At 41.7% G+C, this 22,707-nt stretch overlaps 1 protein-coding gene across 1 annotated transcript in view; it reads right to left on the bottom strand.

Moving 5' to 3' along the window:
• TRAF3 (TNF receptor associated factor 3) overlaps positions 1-22,105 on the bottom strand; it is a 127,685-nt gene extending 105,580 nt beyond the window's left edge. Inside the window, exons 1-2 of the mRNA XM_089522584.1 lie at positions 21,964-22,105; positions 17,961-18,019 (exon numbers count right to left, since the gene is read on the bottom strand). The gene's annotated coding sequence lies outside the window, so the exon portion shown is untranslated. The remainder of the gene's footprint in view (positions 1-17,960; positions 18,020-21,963) is intronic.
• Between the last annotated feature and the right edge of the window lie 602 nt (positions 22,106-22,707).

The following is a 22,707-nucleotide window of genomic DNA, read 5'->3' as shown; positions in this document are numbered from 1 at the left end:
GCTACACATTTTCATACAACCACCCACAGGTTCACTCTGGCTTCAACAAAGTGACAGAAAACTGGGATGCCACAGGATGATTTCAGAACCTACTTTCTACAGAAAATTAAGAGATTCAACAGGTGAAATTCTGAAGCATTCTAAGCCTTGAAATCTTCATATTTCATACAGCAACCCTCGATTTCTTGTTCTCACTAGCAAATTATCCCACAGAACGGCCCACAACATATCCTTTGCCACAGCTATATAGCTGAAGATGCAGAAGCCATAATATTGCTTTCTGTTTGGAAAAGAATATGTTGTTGTTAACGTTTATTTATATTGCGCCGTAAGTCTTACATGGCACTTTACGTAGTCACCAAGATGCAGATAAAAACCTGTCTGCGGCATACAATCTAAAATCAGACAGCAACAAAATTATAAAATAACAACTTAACATTTAAATAACTCTAAAACAGTAGGCTATAAAAACAATATACACTAATACCTACTTATCTAACAGTCATGTTACCACAACTATATTTAAACTGCCATTTTCTTTTCTAGACTTAAAGTACTACTAGATCCTTATTGTTAGAATATACTCACACATGGTCACCACAATATTCTCTTCTTCAACACAAGGTAATATAAGAAAGTGTATGGAGCCCAGTTGTTTTCACATTTAGCCTAAAGCAAACTATATGGGAAGTTTTGGATTTTCCAAACAGCAAACTCACACCAGACCCCTGACTGGACATATACACAGATTGGTTTCCTCTTCTACAAATCCAACCATATGTCTTAGGGGTAGACATTTGGGGCCTTACATACTACACAGTTATAGCACTAGGACTCCATTTTAACTTCCACAGATCCATCTTATAGAATCATGGGATTTGCCATTTACAGAGAGGTACAGTGCTACCTCGGGTTACGAAATTAATTCGTTCCGCGGCTCCGTTCGTAACCCGATACATTTCGCAACCCGAAAAGGCTTTCCGTTAGCGCTGGAAAGCCGCTAGCCGCGCTTCGCATTTGAATTTCGCGCCGAAACGCGCCGAAATGAATTTCGTAACCCGAAAAATAGTTCGTAACCCGGAACAGTTTTTTCCAATCTAACTTTTTCGTACCCCGGAAATTTCGTAACGCGATCAATTCGTATCCCGGGGTACCACTGTATTTATAATTCTCAACCAGAGAGCTCTATTACCTCATCAAACTACAAACCCCAGCCATGGCACACAAAATGGAATCACAGTGGTATAAATGTGAAATATAAAAAGTCCTCAATCAAAAGTGATAGCTAACTGCTGTAGTCTGTATTGGCGTTCTGAGTTTAACAGGTCTCAAATTCTTGGATGCTTCCACGTTTATAAATATTAGCTTTGACCTCATATACATTTTATACAACATATTGATCAGGACCAGTTCCAGACACCAATATGCAAAGATCAGTCTTCCAGCTTTATTAAAACATTACTAAATACAAAGAAATTGAACAAAAAACAGGTTTAGTTTCTCAGAATGTGATAAAACATGTTACTAAATTTTATTTCTTCAGAACAAGAGATGGATGGTCTCATGATTGAATGACCCACTAATGTTAAAAAAAATTCCTCACAAAACAAATAACTAGCTGTTCTATAGGTTTCTAGCTGAGTCTTAAATGTGACCGTTTTCTCCATATAAGCAGGAAACATAGCTGTCCCTACCCAGTTTTCCACAATCTCCTCCTTTCCCTCATGTTAAATCCCAGTCCACTCACGAGAGCCCTGATCCTAAATGGAGTGGAGGGCTCTGGGAAGTGATGAAGAGACAGTTTTCATGTGTCCTACCCCATAGGAAAATATCAGGATCCAACTCTCAGAAATACAGGATACCTGCTACTACTGAAATTCCAAATTCCACATGTAAATGGGCCATAAGTCTTTAATGTTGGTCCATCTGACAAAATTCTATGTAAAATGATAGATTACATAAACATGAGTGTTTACTCATATCAAGTCACAGTGATTGAAAGATGTGATGCTCTGTGTCTCCAAGTCATTTCTGATTTATGGTGCCCCTAAGGTGAACGGAAAATGGAGCAAATTGGCAGGTTACGTTCAGAGGGTGTTTGCCTTTGGTTTCCTCTGAGGCTGAGAAAGTATGACTTGCCCAAGATCACCCAATGGGATTCCATGGCTGAGCAGAGATTCAAACCCTGGTCTCCATAGTCATAGTCCCACACTCAAACCACTGCACCACAATTTAAACTGGCAGTAAAAAAAAATCCACTCCAGCATTGCACCCAAGACAGAAAGTACAACTGTATAATGGAAGTAAAAAGCCTTTCAAGATTCTATTTTGAGTGCAGTGAAAGAACATCTGTTCAGAGAAGGCCCTCCAACAAATGTGTTTTGCCTCTTGATACCACCTAACAGGCATTAAGGGCAAAAGGTAAAACAGAGAGAATAGATTCTAGTAAGTATGTCTGGGGTCTACAATCAGCTCTATCATTTTAAGCAGTATAACAGAAGCTGACTGCACCTACTACACACTTGTGGGACCTACTTGGTGACCTCCTGAGTCCTTTTTTTCTCTTCCTTTTGAAGGAGAAGGCTTTATTTTCTTAATTGAGGCTGCTGGAAGCTGGGGATGAAGGTGGCAGAAGTGGAATTTTGCAGCAAGGAAAGGACTGTGGGCTCAATTTTGTCAAAAGAAGGAAAAATCCTGGTCTGAATAAGGATTCAGTGACATTTAATTTTACATGTACGTATGTATGATAGGTTCGCCTTAGGGTCATCATAAGATGGAAATGACTTGAAGGCACAAACTAACAATAATAATGTATGTCTAAATCAGGAGCCACTGTGCTATAGTGGACTATGACTCTGGATACCAGGGTTCAAATTCCCACTTGGTCATGGAAATCCATTGGGTGGCCTTGTCCAAGTCATACAATCTCAATCTCAGAAAACCATCTTAGTGTCACCATAAGTCAGGAATGACTTGAAGGCATGCAACAACAGCAAATGTCTAACTCTCTTCCTCCGAGAGACAGTACTCCCATTTAAACAAGAAAGAGTCCTATAGCACTTTAATAACCAGCCAGTTTTACCTGGATTCAGTGGTAGTGGACTGATGCATCTGATGAAGTGGACTGTGATCCATTAAAGGTAATGCCAAACAAAGACTTGTTAGTTTTTTATTGTTTATGCTACAACATGGCTACCCCAGAAATTATTCTGCATTTTATTTCAGCTGGTAGTCTTTGAGATTCCAATTTTAAAAAAGAATAGATTCTCCAAGTTCAGGTCTGACCATCATCACTCTAAGACTACCATATGCATACTACCATGTGCAAATTTATAATAATTTTTTATCTATCTTTGCTAGTTTTCCTGGTCCTTTCCCATTTCCTAGAACTGTGGTTCCCAATCTCTGGCCTGCCAGAGGTTTTGGATTCAGCTCCCAAAATCCATCATCATTGGCTATGCTGGTGGAGGCTTCTGAGAGCTGAAGTACAAACAAGCTGGAGGATCAAATGTTGGGAACGATGCTTTAGTATTCCATATCCTAGATTTGTAAGAAAATTGTAAGATTTGTAATAAAGTGCCTGTTATCAGCTTTGGCTGATACGCCAGCTGCACCCTTTCCTAGAACTGGGAGACATTGAAACTATAGTACATGCACTGGTAACCTCACGACTCGATTTTTGCAATATGTTCTACATGAGGCTACCCTTGTGCCTAGTCCAGAAACTCCAACTGGTACAGAATATGGCAGCTAGGCTGGTCACTGGAACAACCCGGAGTGACCACATAACGCCGATTCTGAAATCACTACACTGGCTCCCTATTGGTTTCTGGGTACAGTACAAGGTGTTGGTTATCACCTTTAAAGCCCTACATGGCCTGGGTCCAACCTATTTAAGGGGTCGCCTACTTCCATACAATCCGCCCTGCACACTCAGGTCCTCTGGGAATAATTTTATTTTATTATGTTTTTATACATTGTAATTGTAGATTGTAAGAAAACCAGGCTTGGACACAGAAGAAGGACTGAAAATAGGAGGAAGGATTATCAACAATCTAAGATACACAGATGACACTATAATACTAGCAGAAAACCTCAAAGACCTGGAACAACTACTAAGAAAGATCAAGGAAGAAAATGCAAAGGCAGACTTACTGTTGAACATAAAGAAAACAAAAATAATGACCACTGAGAATTTAGACGAATTCAACCTGGACAATGAGGGAATAGAAATAGTAAAAGAATTCTCATACCTGGGAACAAACATTGATAGAAATGGGGAGTGAAGACAGGAAATCAGAAGAATGGGAAGGGTAGCTAAGAAAGAAGATTATAAAATGCAACTCAGCATAAAAGTTAGAATCATACAAGCCACAGTTTTCTATTACCATGTATGGATGTGAGAGCTGGACAGTTAAGAAAGAAGATGGGAGGAAAATCAATTTATTCAAGATGTGGTGCTGGAGAAGACTGCTGAGTTTCCCTTGGACAGCCAAGAAGACAAACAAATGGGTCCTAGAGCAGATCAATCCAGAAATCTTTCTGGAAGCCAAGATGACAAAACTGAGACTGTCATACTTCAGACACATCATGAGAAGAAAAGACTCATTGGAAAAGACAACAGTGCTGGAAAAGGTGGAGGGAAGTAGGAAGAGGAGAAGACCACATGCCTGATGGATGGACTCTGTTATGGAGGTTATGGGTGTGAGTTTGCAGGGGCTAAGCAGAGCAGTGGAGGATAGGGAATACTGGAGATGTCTCATCCACAGTGTCACCATGGGTTGAAATCGATTTGAGGGCAGTTAACAACAGCTAGATATCTAACTACAGCTAGATTGTAAGCTTTAGAGGAGATTTTATATCCTCGGGCTGTAAGCTCTCTATGGTGAAAACTTTAATCCATCTACTTTTTATTCACAGCAATTAATATGCAACAGGCTCATTAAAAATGATGCCCCTCTGTAATGAATTTCTTCTTTTAAAAGCTATTTGGGGAAAAGCCAAAAAGAAATGGAGAGGCTGTTACCACACATTATGACCAGGACAGAGGCCACTAAAAACTCTATGGATGGATACTAGCTCCCACAGTATAGGGAAAGAAGTTAAGATATATAATGGCAAAAATGTCAGTATTGAAGAAAATAATACAACTATTCACATCTTAGTACTTATGTTCCACTTCAGAGCAGCTTTCTAGTGAAATTATATGTCCCAGCACATACTTGGCATAAAACTGTTAATGACATAGTGTACAAAACTCATGCTTTTTAACAAAAAAAAATTTTTTTAAAGGAATTGCCCAGTTAACCCAATTTGTTGATCATGTCTTCGGGTCATTAGTCCAACTTATGGTGATGCTAAGGCACGTCTGTCATGAGATTTCTTGGCAAGATTTGTTCAGAGGGGTTTACCATTGCCTTCTACTAAGATTGAGAGAATATGACTTGCCGAATGTCACCCAATGGGTTTCCATGACCAGCCAGGGATTTGAATCCTGGTTTCCCAGAGTCCTAGTCCAACACTCAAACCACGCCGTATCTCATTAATACAAATACAATTATGCATACCCCTGAAAGCACCAATTTAGTTCCTTTCACAACTGCAGCTGATCTCTAAAAACTGTAACATACCACGTCTTTGTCTACTTTTTCCATCTCCTGATTTTTTTTTACCTTGGTTTCCATGTTGTTGTTTCTTTTGTTAGTCCAAATAATATTCCTTTACCTTCTTCTTCTCTTTACTATCTGCCTTTCTCAGATTTCTACATTTCTCAAATAATAATAATAATAATAATAATAATAATTTTCTTTATATTTTCTCAGCTCTCCCAGATGGATCGAGGTGGGATTACAACCCAATATCAATATACAATATAGAAGCATAGATCACAATAATAAAAATAGCAGTAAAATACATTAAAATACAAAACAATCAGCAATTAAAACAATAGGAATGAGAGAGGGGAGAGAGATTTCAATCTTTGTCAAGGAGTAAAGCAGTATTTCTTATAGGAGATCAGGTGGGTAAGCTCTCCGGAAGAGATCCATCTTAACTAGCTTCTTAAAAGCTTCCAAGGAGGTAGCAAGATGGATCTCCTCCGGGAGACTATTCCACAGTTTAGGAGCAGGTGTAGTGAAAGTAGAAGTTAGTCTAGTTGCATATAATTCCAAGAAATTCTTCCTAGATATTCTAAGAGTGCGGGGTGGATTATGTACTCCTTTTTGTCTCGATTCCTCACTTCATTTACCCACGTTCCATTTCAGTGGCACACAGTTTTGTAATGTGGATGCCAGTTTAAAAATATGGTTTTAAAAGAAATCTACAGATAGCAATTCTAAGTATTATTTGAGGCAATCCCCCCCCCCCAAGATAGAGATATACCTAAAAGTAGGGGTGGACAACTTTGGCAGATCTGAGGGCCTGCCATTTGCTCCTTGGTCCCTCCAGAGGACATACAGTTTGCCAAAACAAAACAAAACAACACCCCACAAATTAGAAAATACCCAAACCAGATGTGACTAGATGTTCATTTCTGATTATGGAAAAGATGTTATTTTGTGTTAATCAAGGGGAGCTATGATCTATTTAAAAGTTGAATCACCACTTTCAGGAGAGTCGATTTATACTTACTTAGGATGCATCCACACTGCAAAAATAATCCAGATTGACACCATCTTAGCTGCCATAGCTCAATGCTATGGAATTCTGGGAACTGTAGGGTTTGTTTTTTTAAAAAAAATTAGCCTTCTTTAGTTTTTTGTGGGTTTTTCAGGCTATGTGGCCATGTTCTAGAAGATTTTCTTCCTGACATTTCGCCAGCATCTGTGGCTGGCATCTTCAGAGCCTTCTCTCTGAGAGCTCTGGTGCCACAACAAACTACTGTTCCCAGAATTCCATAGCATTGAGTGATGGCAGTTAAAGCAGTGTACATCTGGATTATTTCTGCAGTGTGGATATATCCTCAATTTGCTAGGAAAAAGTCAGTCCTGGGGTGGGCAGGCGCTAGTGAAGATGACTGAGAACTGAAGAAAACAGCCTTGGGGGTATATATTGTTCAATAAAGTGCAACTCTATGAAATCCATGAAGTTAGAGAAACTTCAGCTATTGCTCCATAAAGGATGTATTTGCAACATCACGGAAGCCTCCTATGTAGCCTTTTGTGTATGTCAAGCCCTTCCTTTCATTTAATTGTTCTGTCCCATGCAAACTTCCCTGTGCTTTAAAGCTTATCTCATCTGGTTTCATTGGTTCGATATGATTTTGTTGCCTCAGTTGTTAGCATCTTTCTTCTTCACTTTATTTCCCCTCTTAACTTCAAATACAAGAGTAGCTGTGTTGACCATAAGACAAATTTCAAATGCTGCATGTGATACCATTATTCAGCCAATCAAAAAACACACAAAATTCATTTTGCTAGAAGTGCATAGGCTTCTTTACAGAGCAAAGATGGAATAAAACCATTCAGAGAAAGGAGAGGAACAAGATTAGAGACTCATGTTATTATGATCATGCCTTGTCCAAGTAGTCCACTGGTGTCACCTCCGACTGACAACACCTTAGTAAGTGCTCAGGGAAAGCTTGTTAATACTATGGCTTTGTTTGTTGTGTGTCTTCAAGTCGCTTCTGCCTTATGGCAACCCTAAAGCGGTGAACCTATCATAAGGTTTTCTTGGCAAGATTTGTTCAGAAGGGGGGTTGCCATTGCCTTCCCCTGAGGCTGAGAAAGTGTGACTTGCCCAAGGTCACCCAGTGGGTTTTTATGCTCAAGTGCAGAATCAAACCCTGGTCTCCAAAGTCTTACTCCAATACTATGGCTAACATTCCTTAAAGGGAATGTTAAAACTATCTGCCTTCCTATTCTTTTCAAGAACCATTAACCTACCAGACCTTGTCCAAAATCACCACTGAAAAGACCCATAAAATCCATAATTCCCTCCACACTACTATGCCATCTTCCTGGTGCAGCAAACTTGTCTTCAAAAATTTTGAAAATAAAAGTTTCTTGGGTAGGGCTAATGACCGCCAATAGCCATTTGAATGCATGCAGCGCAAACTTATATTCAGAATTCCAATACAGCTTCAGAAAGGCAGGAATCATATGACGATTTTGGGATCGGTGTTCACAAATCTGAATTAAAGAGTGTTCTTGACCATATGTTTGATAATCTCATTTCTATCTGTCACAAAAGCTGATTGCTATCATTCTTCATAATCAACAGATGAGGCAGAACTGTCTTCATCTTGTATCTTCTTTTTGAAATGAGGGTAAATTCTACTGCAATTATGGCCTTTCTTTGCAAGAAAGGATTCTTTAAAAGACAGCTTGCCCTTTAAAAGAAAAAAAAGTGTTTGAAGAAAGGACCATATTTGATGCTTTTCTCATAATCCTCTTAATTGGGATATGCCATATTTAATACAGTCAGCAAGATGAACCTCTTCAGAAACAGGCAAGTTCAAGGTCTCCTGATATTCTGAAAGATCCATATTAATTAATCCAGACATTAATTTCAAATGAGCACAATCTGGCTTCAGCTATTTGTTTGTTTCCTACAGCAAGAAGGGAAGCCAAATCACCTTGAAAGATAAATGCAGTATTAGCTTGGAAGGAAATGATCGCCTCATTTCCCAGCTACTTTCAACTTTTTCTGGAAAGGATGTAGAGTAATAAGGGGTGGGGGTTGAAGGTATTTTCAGGTCACGCGTCAATTTATGGCAACCCCATGAACTTCATAGGGTTTTCTTAGGCAAGGAAAACTCAGGTGATTTTGCCAGTTCCTTCATCTGAAATGTAGCCTACAGGACTTGGTATTTGTTGGCAGTCCTCCATGCAATTACTAACCAGGGCTGACCCCACTTAGCTTTTAGGATCAAGTAGGATTTGGTGTCTTGAGGGTATGGTACTTTACCACAAAAGGCATGCATGGCCATCAGCTGAACAAGAGAACCTGGCAAGTGTCTAGAAGACTGAAGCATTCTTCTTATCCAGGGTTATAGATAGTTGTCTTCCTGAGACCTTTCTGTAATATTAATGGTCTTGTGGATTTTCATCCTGTTTTTCCCATGTGATTTTAAGAACATAAATGGTATTAGGTACATGGTTAAGAAATGACACCATTTGATGGGTTTAGGCAAAGACAAAGTCTTACACTTCTATAGGCCTTTTATCAAAATTGTTAACAGCTTTTCCTTTTCCCTAATCTCTCTGTGATACTTCTCTCCTATAATTATGCTAATTTTAATGTAGTTTTATTTGGTGCACTACAGTTTGCAAATAACTTGCTAGAAAAAGGAACAGAAGTATTTTTAAATGAACTAATGCTGAAGTATATTGGGAAGAGCTATTAATATGTTGTGGGGGGGGGGGGGACCAAACCAAATCCAGCTCTCTCATCCTGATTATAAGGATAATATACCTAAAACCAAATCTTAACTTCTCTCAACAGGCTTCAGATTAGCAGGAAAGGCAGCTAGGTATTTATTGGATGTAGATTCCTGAACACATTCAGGTAGTAAACACCAGATGTCTTGGATCTAGCCTGTATCTTCACTCTGCAAGTGCCAAGATAGACTTTTATTAGTACTACCAGGTAGAAATGGAGAAGAGAGCAAGTCTGTTCTTCTGTTTCAAATGTATGAATGAATGAATGAAATTTTATTTCTAGACCGCTATTCCTTGTAGATCACAGCGGTTTACAAAAACACCATCAAAACCAATACATAGTGCAACAATACAAAAACCCACCCATACAATTTAAAAACAATACAAGGGAGGGCTTGTCTTCTTCAGGCAGGCAGTTGGAGCCAGCCTGCCTCTCTCCCCCCAAGATGGTGGCTGAAGGGAGGGCTTGTCTTCTTCAGGCAGGCAGTTGGGCCAGACTGCCTCTCTCTCCCCAAGATGGTGGCTGAAGGGAGGGCTTGTCTTCTTCAGGCAGGCAGTTGGGCCAGCCTGCCTCTCTCTCCCCAAGATGGTGGCTGAAGGGAGGGCTTGTCTTCTTCAGGCAGGCAGTTGGGCCAGCCTGCCTCTCTCTCCCCAAGATGGTGGCTGAAGGGAGGGCTTGTCTTCTTCAGGCAGGCAGTTGTTTCAAATGTAATTGTTAAGAAGATATGGTTGAGTGACAACATTCCTACAGGTTAGTTTTACTACAATGGTCACAAACATGCCCCTTGTTGCTTGCCCTGGTGGTGCAGTGGTTAAATGCTGGCACTGCAGCCACAAGTTTGTGAGTTCAATGCCAGGGGCTTCAAGAGGTCAGTCACACTTACGTTTTTGTCCCGTGGAGATCTGGATCTCTGCAGTGATGCAATCCTGGAGTGATGTTCTCACTACATTTTATATCCCTGAATCTCTGAGAAAATTTAAACCTTGTCCCCGCTCCATACTTAACATCCACTGGAGAGAAAATGGCACCGTTGCCATTTCTGGTACTGCTGCCGCACAACCCGGATCAATTTGGTAGCCTACTCACACTATCAACGATCTGAATCACTCTAGCACTTTAAAAAAAATGCAGTAAGAGATCCAGTGTCAAATGCACTAGGTTAAGTGGGTTTTCCTTCCCCTTCCACACAAACGGCACCAGGTGCATTCAGGGCCAGTCTGAACATCACAGAGCTAACCCAGTTTCACACCGGGTTATTTCTATAGTGTGAATTGGGCCCAAATCTGACTCAGCCTTTCATTCTTTTGTAGGTCAGTAAAAATCCCAGCTTGTTGGGGGCAATAAGCTTACATATTGTAAAATACTTAGAGACTGCTCAGTTCACTGATAAGTGTTATAGAAATGTACATGCTATTGCTATACTGACTCTTTAAACATCATTCAGAGCATTAGTCCTCAACCTGAAGGCTACAACCCAAGAAGGAATTGCCATTTGGACAAAGAGGATTTCTAGAAGAAGATAAAACTAGTAAATGTGAACAATCTAAAAAGAGGGAAAACTTACCAAAAAACAACAACAATAAAAGTTTATATATTGCAAATTGGGACTAAAAATGGTTATTGGGTTGGGAAAAGTCAAACCTCACTGATTAAATCACATGGGATCTACATGAATGGACCACATGTATCTGTATTTGTTTTGTAGAAGTTTATATGCACAATTCAAGGTACAGACAATGCACCATCAAAAGAAAAAAGCCCTACACTGCATCTATCATACTTGGGAAACAGCCTCCACTATTACCCATCAAGAGTTCAGAGAAGGACTACTTTAGATTTCCATCCCTTTACCTAATTCAAATGCCCAAAGCAAGCAGCAGCATGTTCACAGAGGCAGCTTCAAAACTGTGGAACACTTTTGCCCTGAAGTCTCTGCTAATTCCAGAGTGTTTAAGATACACAGAATTTTTTTACCTGGGCTGGTTTTGACAGCTGGAGAAAAAACAGGTGGGTGAGGGAAGACACATAGTGTCTATTAGTCTCTTAATTCTGCTTTAGTAAAACTTTAATACATTATTACAATATTTTTTATAAATTACTGTAACTCATCCTCATTCTTTGGGATGCAGCAGACTAAAATTAAAACAAATGAGATGATCCACCCACTCACCTTCTGATTTCAAAAGCTGACACAGCAATCTAAAAATTCACTTGCTCGCCATGAGGCAGGATTTCTACATTTAAAAAAACAACAATGGATCTACAAGGATAAGGAAAACCAAAAAGAGTTCCACTGTGACAAATACCTCTTCCTATCATGCTGCATCATATGATGAGATAGCTAAGGTGCACAATACTTTCCACTAAGAGGTGGGGTTATAAACAGAAGGTGCAGTCTGCTCAACCACAGCACAGGCCTTGATACAGTAACAATGGTATGTTTGTTTGCAGACTGACCACAACATATCAGTAGATTCAGTGTTCAGTAGCAAATATAGTTGGCAAAACAATTTAGGCTTATTTGGGGAGAATCATGACAATGTTAGCAAGGACAGTTTCAGAATTCCAGGTAGTCTTGTCCTCTTGAAAAATAAACTATTAGTAAGACAGTTACTAAACAAGATGGACATTGGTTCTCTTTGTCTCTCCATGAGGGAAATAACTGCATCTGATGAATCAAGAAGCTTCTCCATTAAGGTAGCATTCCATACTCTTACCCACCAGTTATGTATAATTCAGTTAGTTATTCTGGGATTAAAAATAAAATTGGAATACAAAGTTTTGCATCACTTTTCAGTTTAGAATGAAGCATATTTCATTTTTGGGTGAGGGAACTCTTCTATAACTGCTTGGCTGTAGAAGGAAACATGGAAGTATGCTATACTAGTTGACTGTAGAAACATACAGTTCCCATCAGGCACTACTGCATAACACGTTGATTCAAACTACCAAGAAAGCAGGATGGATGACTAAGGAACTTTCAACTGAGCTAAGTTTGAAATGGAATATGTATAAGAAATGGAAAAAGGGGGAAATCACGAAAAAGGAATTCAAAGAAATAGCAGGCATGTGTAGAGGTAAAGTCAGAAAAGCTAAAGCGCAGAATGAACTCAGGCTTGCTAGAGAGGTTAAAAAGAATAAAAAGGGATTTTTTGGATATATCCGCAGCAAAAGGAAGAAGAAGGAAATGGTAGGGCCACTGCGGGGAAAAGATGGCAAAATGCTAACAGGGGACAGAGAAAAGGCAGAATTACTCAACACCTTCTTTGCCTCAGTCTTCTCAGAAAAGGCAAAGGGTGCTCAACCTGAGGATAATGGAGCAGAGGACAGAATTGGGGAATTTCAGCACAGAATAATTAAAGAGATAGTAGAGGAATACCTTGTTAATCTAAATGAATTTAAGTCTTCAGGACCAGATGAACTACATCCAAGGGTACTAAAAGAATTGGCAAATGTAATATCGTAGCCATTGGCAATCATATTTGAAAACTCCTGGAAAACAGGAGAAATCCCAGCAGACTGGAGGAGGGCAAACGTTGTCCCCTTCTTCAAAAAGGGGAAAAAAGAGGATCCCAAAAATTATCATCCAGTTAGTCTGACATCAACACCTGGAAAGATTCTAGAGCAGATCATTAAACAGAGAGTCTGTGAACACCTAGAAAGCAATGCCATGATCACAAAAAGTCAACATGGGTTTCAGAGAAAGAAGTCATGCCAGACAAATCTGATCTCTTTCTTTGATAAAATTACCAGCTTGGTAGATGAAGGGAATGCTGTGGATATAGTGTATCTTGAATTCAGTAAGGCCTTTGACAAAGTTCCCCATGACATTCTTGCAAACAAGCTTGTAGAATGTGGGCTAGATAACGTAACTGTTACATGGATTTGTAACTGGTTGACTGGCCGAACCCAAAAGGTGCTCAACAATGGCTCCCTTTCATCCTGGAGAGAAGTGACCAGTGGGGTACCACAGGGCTCTGTCCTGGGCCCAGTGCTATTCAACATCTTTATCAATGACTTGGAGGACAAAATTGGGGGCATACCTATCAAATTTGCAGATGACACCAAATTAGGAGGAGTAGCTAAAACCCCAGAGGACAGGATCAAGATTCAAAATGACCGGAATAGACTAGAAAGCTGGGCCAAAGCTAACAAAATGAAATTCAACACAGAGAAATGTAAGGTACTGCACTTAGGGTGGAAAAATGAAATACACAGATATAGGATGGGGAACTTCTAGCTGAACAAAACTACCTGTGAAAGGGATCTGGGAGTCCAAGCAGACCACAAGTTGAACATGAGTCAACAGTGTGATGCGGCAGCTAAAAAGGCCAACGCAATTTTAGGTTGCAACAATAAAAGTATAGTGTCTAGATCAAGAGAAGTAATAGTGCCACTGTACCCTGTTTTGGTCAGGCCCCACCTGGGATATTGTGTCCAGTTCTGGGCACCACAATTCAAAAAGGACATTGAGAAACTGGAGCATGTCCAAAGGAGGGCAACTAAAATGGTGAAGGGTCTGGAAACCATGTCCTATGAGGAACAACTTAGGGAGCTGGAGATGTTTAGCCTGGAGAAAAGAAGGTTAAGAGGTGATATGATAGCCCTGTTTAAATATTTGAAGGGATGTCATATTCAGGAGGGAGCAAGCTTGTTTTCTGCTGCTCCAGAGAACAGGACCAGGAACAATGGATGCAAGCTCCAGGAAAAGAGATTCCACCTCAACATTAGGAGGAACCTCCTGACAGTAAGGGCTGTTCGACAGTGGAACACACTCCCTCGGAGTGTAGTGGAGTCTCCTTACTTGGAGGTCTTTAAGCAGAGGCTGGATGGCCATCTGTCAGGGATGCTTTGATTGAGATTTCGTGCATGGCAGGGGGTTGGACTGGATGGCCCTTGTGGTCTCCTCCAACTCTACGTTTCTATGATTCACTACCAGAAAAGGCTACCATAACAGGGAAGCAAATTCACACTTCTGTGCCCACTTTATGTGCACATGTAGAAATAATGTTTGCACATGGGTCTATAAAATTTCCAGTTGGCAACACAGTTCAAGACTGTGTGTCTAACTGCCTTCAAGTCAGCTGTCGACTTATGGCGACTCCATAAATTTCAGTGTTTTCTTAGGAATACTCAGAGGTGGCTTTGCCAGTTCCTTCTGCTGAAATAAAAAACAGAGGCTGGATGGCCATCTGTCGGGGTTGCTTTGATTGTGGTTTCCTGCATGGCTGGGGGCTGGACTGGATGGCCGTTGCGGTCTCTTCTAACTCTACGATTCTATAGCTCTGGTATTCACTGGCAGTTTCCCATCCAACTACTAACCAGAACTGACTCTGTTTAGCTTCCAAGATCAGCTGGGATCTAGTACCTTTATAGTATTTAGGCCATGTATATATTATATATTACATAACTAGACACTATACAAATATTACTGTATATACTGGTGTATAAGTCTAGAAATTTTAGTCAAACAATTGACCTCCCCCCCCCCCCAAAAAAAAACCCTGGGTCGACTAATCCACGGGTCAATGTATATAAATACAGTCGGCGCTTCTTATATACGGATTTTTTATACATGGATTTAAGCATACACGGTTTGAAAATGTTCCAAAAAAGTACTGTATAAATTTACCTTGATGTTCCATTTTTTATTAGGGACACCATTTTGCTATGTCATTATACTTAATGGGACTTGAGCATACACGGATTTTGTTATACACGGGGGATCTTGGAACCAAACACCAGCGTATAACAAGGATCCACTGTACATGTATGTAAGTATATATGTATGTAAGCACTGTAACTCTTATGTTTTTTTTAAAAAAAGGAGTCATCCCATTCTCTGAGTAGAGTGGCAAAAAGCAACAACTTTCCTGAGAGTTCCTAAAAGAAGCATGGACACCCCCACCACCACCACCTCTCATCCATCCAGGCTTTAGGGTGAGCACAAACTGTTATGCCTGACAGAATTTTGTAAGTTCTTTGGCGTTATTTTCTTTTGCTTCATCCTTTACATCCATTGTTACATGTTTAAGTTTTACCCTCAAGTTAGCCACAGGTCATAGCAAAATCCATAATTTTGACCACAAAATCATGCCCTCGACTTATACATGACGTTGACTTATAGTTAAGAATATACAGTATGCACAGATGTGAATGCCCACAGGGCTTGTAGGTGGTAGAACCGGTGCAGTTTTTCTGCCATGCCATACATATATTCTACATCGAAATATAAACAGCTGTGGGCCAAGGAAAATGAGTTCAATAACTTCATTTTTCTATTTGATAACAAGTTGACCCAACAAACTCTCTCATAAAATTGCTATGTCCTTATTCAAAACACGGGGTCCTTTTAAGAAGAAAATGTTACGTCAAAAATTTCAGGAGATAAATTGCAAAGTCAGCTAATTGTGTTCTTTGTCACCTACACAGACTAATATTGATTTTTTGAACAGCTGGAATCAAAGCATACAATTTAAATATAAATAAATGAGAAACATGACTGACTTATGAATGTACTATAATCCATAATTTCAATGTGCATACTTTGACCACTGCACCCTATTGCCTCCTATCCTTAACAAGCTGTTTCTTTTCATTATGCATTGCAATGTAGAAATCAACTACGGATACATCACTATTTCCGCTGTGCCCATGTGCAACCAGAGATTCTGAATTCTTGTAATCACAAATGCTTTATTTCCATAGACATCCCCGAAAATTCTGGAGCTTTTATTCATCAATGGCAGCAAACAAATTCATGGAAGATGCAGCTTACCCAGGACTTGCAGTCATCATGACAGCTTTGTACTACCTCCAGGATCAGAAGCAGCCAAATCATGAACACTGGTTGCTGGGGAACAAGAACAGTAAAGGGCTACTGCCATTTCGTTCTGCTTGTGGGGCTCACATCTGGTTAGCCACTTTGGGGAACAAGATCCTGGACTACATGTCCCTTTGGTTTAATAAAAGCAGGCTTCAGTGTGCATATTACATGCAAAGAAGCTATTACATGCACAGAAGTTCTTGCTTTTAGCACCCAGACATGTTCCATATCCACTGAATGAAATGACGGTAATGCATATGTTTTAAGTGAACTGTAATGCCTCCTTTAGAACATTCAAATCTGCCTGCCTGCTCCACCTCTAGAATTTCTGCATTAAACTGCCATAAAAATATCATTTTCCTACAGATGGATTCCAGGGGGGAAAAACTGTGGCTTTTAATATTTTTCAGTACCAAACTGGTTTGGGGTTAATTCCCACGAGGATTATACAGGTTAGCCTCAATGGCAAGCAGTACATTCAGCCAAGATGCAGTTCAGTAATATGCCTTTAGTATACCTCCCCAACCAAAATGGCACTGGTACAACTTGACGTTTAACAGCATATGCAAAAACCTATGAACAAAGATAACTTTCGTCTGCCTAACCTCAAGTAAGATCACTGTTTCCATTATTAGCCAGTACTCTCAGGGGCTTCCCAGCATGATCATGAAACCACATATTCAGACATGAAAGTAATGTTGCCTCATACATGGAACATCTTTGCTTTAAACACTTTATGCTTTATACACATGGGTACATTTTAACCAAAGATGTCACAAACCAGAACATAACTTTGCAAAACTATCTTCTTATTTAGACAGAAAAATATATAGCATATTTCAAAACCATCAGCTATACCTCTACAATTAAGCAGAAGGGGGGGGGGTAAACTTGAAGATTTAGCAAATGAAGATGGTGTTGTCCATGTACAACCAGTAATTATTTTATATACATTTTTACTCTATAGCCAGTAATAGAATCCATGTTCTAAACCATTCATGCTGCTGCATTCAATAGCATCAGCTAGAAAGATTTGTCTCCCCTTTATGGACATACACTGGGAGTAGAATACTATTGGTGCAATCCTAACCTCAAAGATATCAATAGAAATACAGCCGCTGAGGTCAGTTAACAGGGAGAATTGAGCTGAATGATGCTAAATACATTCCATAAAAGCAGCAATGATAAGAACGAACAGGATACAGTTTTCACTACAGATCAACAACTGTTCTCCCCTCTCTGCTACACAAACCTACAATATCCCAAACACATGATGCATTCTGCATTCCTTCTATTTTGCTACTATTGTGGAAATCAGTTTAGGTGGGTAGAAAACCTAGCTGTCTATGCAATTGGTTCAGATTATACATAGGCAATATCCTGGTACAGAGACATGACCAGAATGGCAAGCACTGCTATGATTTTCTTAGTTGAATCCTACCTTTAGCCTTGTCTAAATATACATCTTTGCAACCAATCCATTAGTGGCTTCTCTGCCTGCTTTATTAAGAACTAACAGAAATGAAAACATCACCAAATGAAAATATTTACTGCTAAAAGAGCAGTTGCTATTTTAGCAATTAATAGATTTAACTGCAGTGGAATGACTCAGTATAAACTTTTAAACCAATTCCGTTTGATAACATGACAGAACTGTGGATGAATTAACATTCTGTATGTGACTGAACCATGCATGCACATCTAAAAGCACTGTAGGTTACAACAGCAAATTTGTAATGTAAGGCCATAATACCTTCTTGCGGCTCCCTTTAACAAACTCCTCCTTCCTTAGAACCGGCTACACTCCTATTCCTATGAAAAAATAAACAATACAACACAAAAACAAAAGGTTTTCTCAGTGAGTAAAGATAAACCTACATGGCATTTCATTTATCCCCCATCCTATCGTAGTGCCTTCCCTCTACTTTACCCGCAATATTCCCTAACCTGCACTGCTATCAGGGAGTGAAATGCAAAAAACCGTAACCTGCCAGAGCATCCATGCAGTCACCATAGCCATCAAGCAAAAGGAGCCTCTTAGAAGACGTAAAGTTGGTACAATGACAGGAGGGAGTTTGGCACAAGTGAATTAAAGCAGCCCCCCACCTCAGAAACTGCTTCAAAATGAAATTCTTCCTCTTTAAAAACCTACAGCCCGCCCACACCGACTGCATATGGAGGGGGCCAGGAATTAGGAGAGCGGTTTCTGCATTCAAACAGTACACATATAGGCACTCAAAGACATGCAAAGACCCCTTTCAAGCACAGCAAATGCAGGATTTTCACGCCTGAAATAAAAGGCATGATTGCTTCTCCACACCAAATGCAGCCACACACATACATAAAAAGGCTCATACACATTTCTGCCTTAGAAGACTTACATGATCAGTCCCATTCTCCAACATGCAATGTCAAGAAGGGGTGTGTGAGGAGGGCTGTAGTTTGTGTGTGTGTGTGTGCCATTACTATGAGTGGAGGAGTTGATTTGTGCATTTGTGTCTGTATTTGGGGGTGGGGTTAGTTTGTTCGTGTGTATCATTATTCTGGAGGGACTTGGTTTTGTGCATGTGTGTCTGTATTTAGGGGGTGTCGTTTGTGCATGTGTGTTATTATTCCAGGGGCTTTTTTGTGTGTGTCATTGTGCATGTGTGTCTGTATTTAGGAGGTGTAGTTTGTGCATGTGTGTCATTCTGTGGGAGTTTAGTTTGTGTGCATGTGTGTCTGTATTTGGGGGGTATAGTTTCTATGTGTGTGTATGTCATTATTTGGGGGGTGCGTGTGTGTCTGTCGGTTGAGAGTATGTCATTATTCAGAGTCTTGGTCTGTGTGTGTGTATTGGGGGTTTAGTGTGTGTATGTCATTATTGCGGGGCTGTTTTGGACGTGTATGTCTGTATTGGGGGTGTAGTTTCTGAGTGTGTCATTATTTTAAGGGAGGGTTGTTTTGTGCATGTGTGTCTGTATTTGGGGGATGTAGTTTGTGAACGTGTGTCATTACTCGAGGGGGTTGGTTGGTGTGTGTCTGTCTGTATTGGGGTGTCATTTGTGTGTGTGTCTGTATTTGTGTGTCTGTATTTCGTCTTACAAGGTTTTCCTCTCTCAAAATAGCAATGAAAGACCAAAGTGAAGCGGGGGCGAGAGGGAATAGGGAAAACCAAGTAGTAGTAGCAGCAGCAACAGCTCCAAGACTGAATGTGCTGTGTCTCTAAGGCAAACCAGTCCCAATCTCTTTCTCTCAGCAGCCAAGAGCATCAACTCCTACCTACTGTGAGCAGCAGAAGCACCAGCAGCAAGACAGCAAAGCTATATCTGAGCTGCCAAAGCATGGAAGGGGAGTGGGGGGGGTCATCTGGGTAGCAAACACAAGCAGGGGCAGCAGCCTTCTTGAGTCCCTGGACAGAAAGAGAAAGGGGGCATGACCATTCTTGGACAACCCCACCACCCACCCAGACTCACACCTTCCATCCTCTTCTGCTCCAGCTCATCAGTGCACACACACACACACACACACACTTGCACAAGCCAGCAAACGGTCTCCCTTTTTCCCTCTCTCTATCTACCCTTCACACATCCAACCTAGGCGCCACTGCCACCATTACCACCCCTAAGGAAATAGAGACCCTCCTCCCTGAAACAGAGACCATAGAGGGTCTCCTTCTTTTCAGAGACTCTCTTCCCTAATATAAGAAACTCTTCTAAACTCTCCATCTTCCCAAACATATCCTCTTCCCTAAGATAAAGAGACCCTTCTAGGGTCTCCATCTCCATAGAGACCCTCCTCTCTAAGATAAGACTTTAGAGGGTCTCCATCTTCCCAAACAGAGACACTCTAGACCTTAGAGGGTCTCCATTTTCATAAGGAAGACAAGAAACGCTCTAAGGTCTCCAACTTCCCAAATAGAGACCCTCTTCCATGACCTTAAAGGGCCTCCATCTTCTCAACTAGAGACCCTCTTCCCTGAGATAGAGACTCTCTAAGGTCTCCATCCTCCCAAATGGAGACCCTGTCCCCTAAGACAAAGAGACCCTCTAAGGTCTCCATCTTCCCATACAGAGACCCTCTTCACTAAGGCAAAAAAACTTAGGGGGTCTCCATTTTCCCAAACAGCAACTCCTTCCCCTAAGAGACCCTTCTAAGGTCTCCATCTTCCCAGAGACCCTTTTCCCTATGATAAGAGACAATAAAGAGTCTCCATCTTCCCAAATAAGAGACCCTGTCCCCTAAGATAAAGAGACCCTCTAAGGTCTCCCATCTTCTCAACTATTGACCTTACCTTCTTCCCTAAGGTAGGAGATGTGGCTTAGAGGGTCTCCATCTTCCCAAACAGAGACCCTGTAAGGTCTCCATCTTCCCATACAGAGACCCTCTTCCTTAAGATAAGAAATGATAGAGAGTCCCTAAGGTAAGAGACCCCCCCTAAAGTCCCAATCTTCCTAAATATAGACTCTCTTCCTTAAGATTAAGAGACCCCTCTAAAGTCTCCATTTTCCCAAAGAGAGACTCTCTTAAGGTCTCCATTTTCCCAAATGGAGACCCTTTCTCCCAAGATAAGAGTCCATAGAGGGTCTCCATCTTCCTAAACAGAGACCCTCTTCCCTAAGAAAAAGAGACCCTCTAAGGTTTCCCAAACAGACCCTGTTCCCTAAGGTAAGGTAAGGGTCTCCATCTTCCAGAACAGAGACCCACTCCCCTAAGAGATGCTCTAAGGTCTCCATCTTCTCAAACAGAGACCCTCTAAGGTCTCCATTTTCCCAAACAGACCCTCTTCCCTAAGAGTCCATAGAGGGTCTCCATCTTCCCGAACAGAGACCCTTTTCCCTAAGGTAAAGAGACCCTCTAAAGGTCTGCCATCTTCCCAGTGAGAAACCCTCCAACGCCTCCAAGAAGGCAAGCCACACACACCTTCTCCTGCAGTCACTCTCCCCTTACAAAGCCCCCAGCTGCCCTACAGAAACACAACCCCACACAACACACCCCTCTTCCTCTCAGCTGTGTGTGTGTGTGTGTGTGTGTGTGAGGGGGGCTTCTCCCTCCAGCCCTCTTCTCCTCACCTTCCTCCACATCTGGCCTGAAAAGGGGGGGGGAAGGACGCAGCAACCCAGCCGTCCTCCTTTTCCAGGACCTGTCCTCCATTCCCCCCCTTTTCTGTTCAGGAGGAATAACCAACCGTCCTCCATTTTGAGCAGGACTCAGAGGCATGAGTTTTATATGTTACAGGAATGGTTTGGGCTTTTAATTTGGCCCTTTCCTCCATATTTTTTCCACTCGAAGGTCCTCCATTTGGCAGTGCCTGGTGTCCTCCAAACTTACACACACACATAAAAATGCATATATGTATACACACACATATATATACACGCATATATACATGCATATACACACACATATATAATAAGCACATATATATATGTATATACACACACATAAGTGCATAGACATACACCTACATATAAATGTGCTGGTTCCACACGGCAGCAATCACCCCGGTTCCACACCGCTTTTAAGCTTGAAGCTACTCTGGGAGACGTAGTTTCCGCGGGACCACTCACACAGCCCCCCATATACCCTCCAGACACCAGGAGGAACTACATTTCCCAGAATTGCACAGGAATGAGCCGGGGGGGCAGTTAAAAAGAAGAAGAACCAGGGTGTCAAGCTGCAGTGTTGGATGCAGCCTGGCAAGGCGTTTGGAGCTACACTGCCGCCCCCCCAAAAAAAATCCCTCACACAAACACAAACATACAATTCTTGCCTACTTGGCTCTTCTTCGTCTGAGGCGAAGAAAAGGTGGGAAGAAGAAAGACCCTCCTGACCCTCCGTAGCCGCCGCCGCCGCCGCCAGACCCACGCAGGCAGCCCAGCTCCTGCTCCTTCTCCGCCTCGCCTGGGCAGCTCTGGAAAGTCCCTGGTGCTCTGCCCCCAAACCCCGCCCCACACTTCCTCCGCTGCTGGAAATCCCCTCCGCTGCTGCTGCTGCCGCTGCCTCCTCTGCCGGCTCCCTTCTCCGGCGCAGCAGCCAGCAGGCGCGGCTCTCCCTCTCAGTCGGCCGCCGCCTCCTCGGGGGGCGGGGCTTAAGGGCGACACTCGGGAGGGACCGCCCCCTTTTCCTCAAATGACTCTTGTCCCTCCCTGGCGCTCGAGAGCCCTGGTGGCGCAGCGGTTAGACGCCGGTATTGCAACCCTTTGCTCACTCCCCACAAGGCTGGGAGTTCGATCCCAGGCAGGGGCGCCTCAGCCTGGCAGCTAAAATGAGTAGCTCACTTTCATGGGGCAATTAGCTTACTAGATGACCTCATGACGCAGGCCCTTTATCGCACGCGGGACTTGAAGAACGAAACTGTGGTCATTACATTATCACACTGGAGTCAACAATTCAAATTGCGCTTATGCGCCATGCTCCCAAAAGTACCACCTCCCTGAAGCCAATCCCCTCCTTCCCTTTTGTAACAGCTGCCTTCTCTCAGCCTTCTCTGCCAGAGAGCTCTGGTGCCTCAGCAAACT

This window comes from Sceloporus occidentalis, unplaced genomic scaffold (assembly GCF_023333645.1).
Source record: "Sceloporus occidentalis isolate IW3139 unplaced genomic scaffold, rSceOcc1.0.p SCAF_4, whole genome shotgun sequence".
NCBI classification, from domain to species: domain Eukaryota; kingdom Metazoa; phylum Chordata; class Lepidosauria; order Squamata; family Phrynosomatidae; genus Sceloporus; species Sceloporus occidentalis.
Note: the sequence above shows the minus strand (reverse complement) of the source record. Positions and strands in the feature narration are given on the sequence as shown.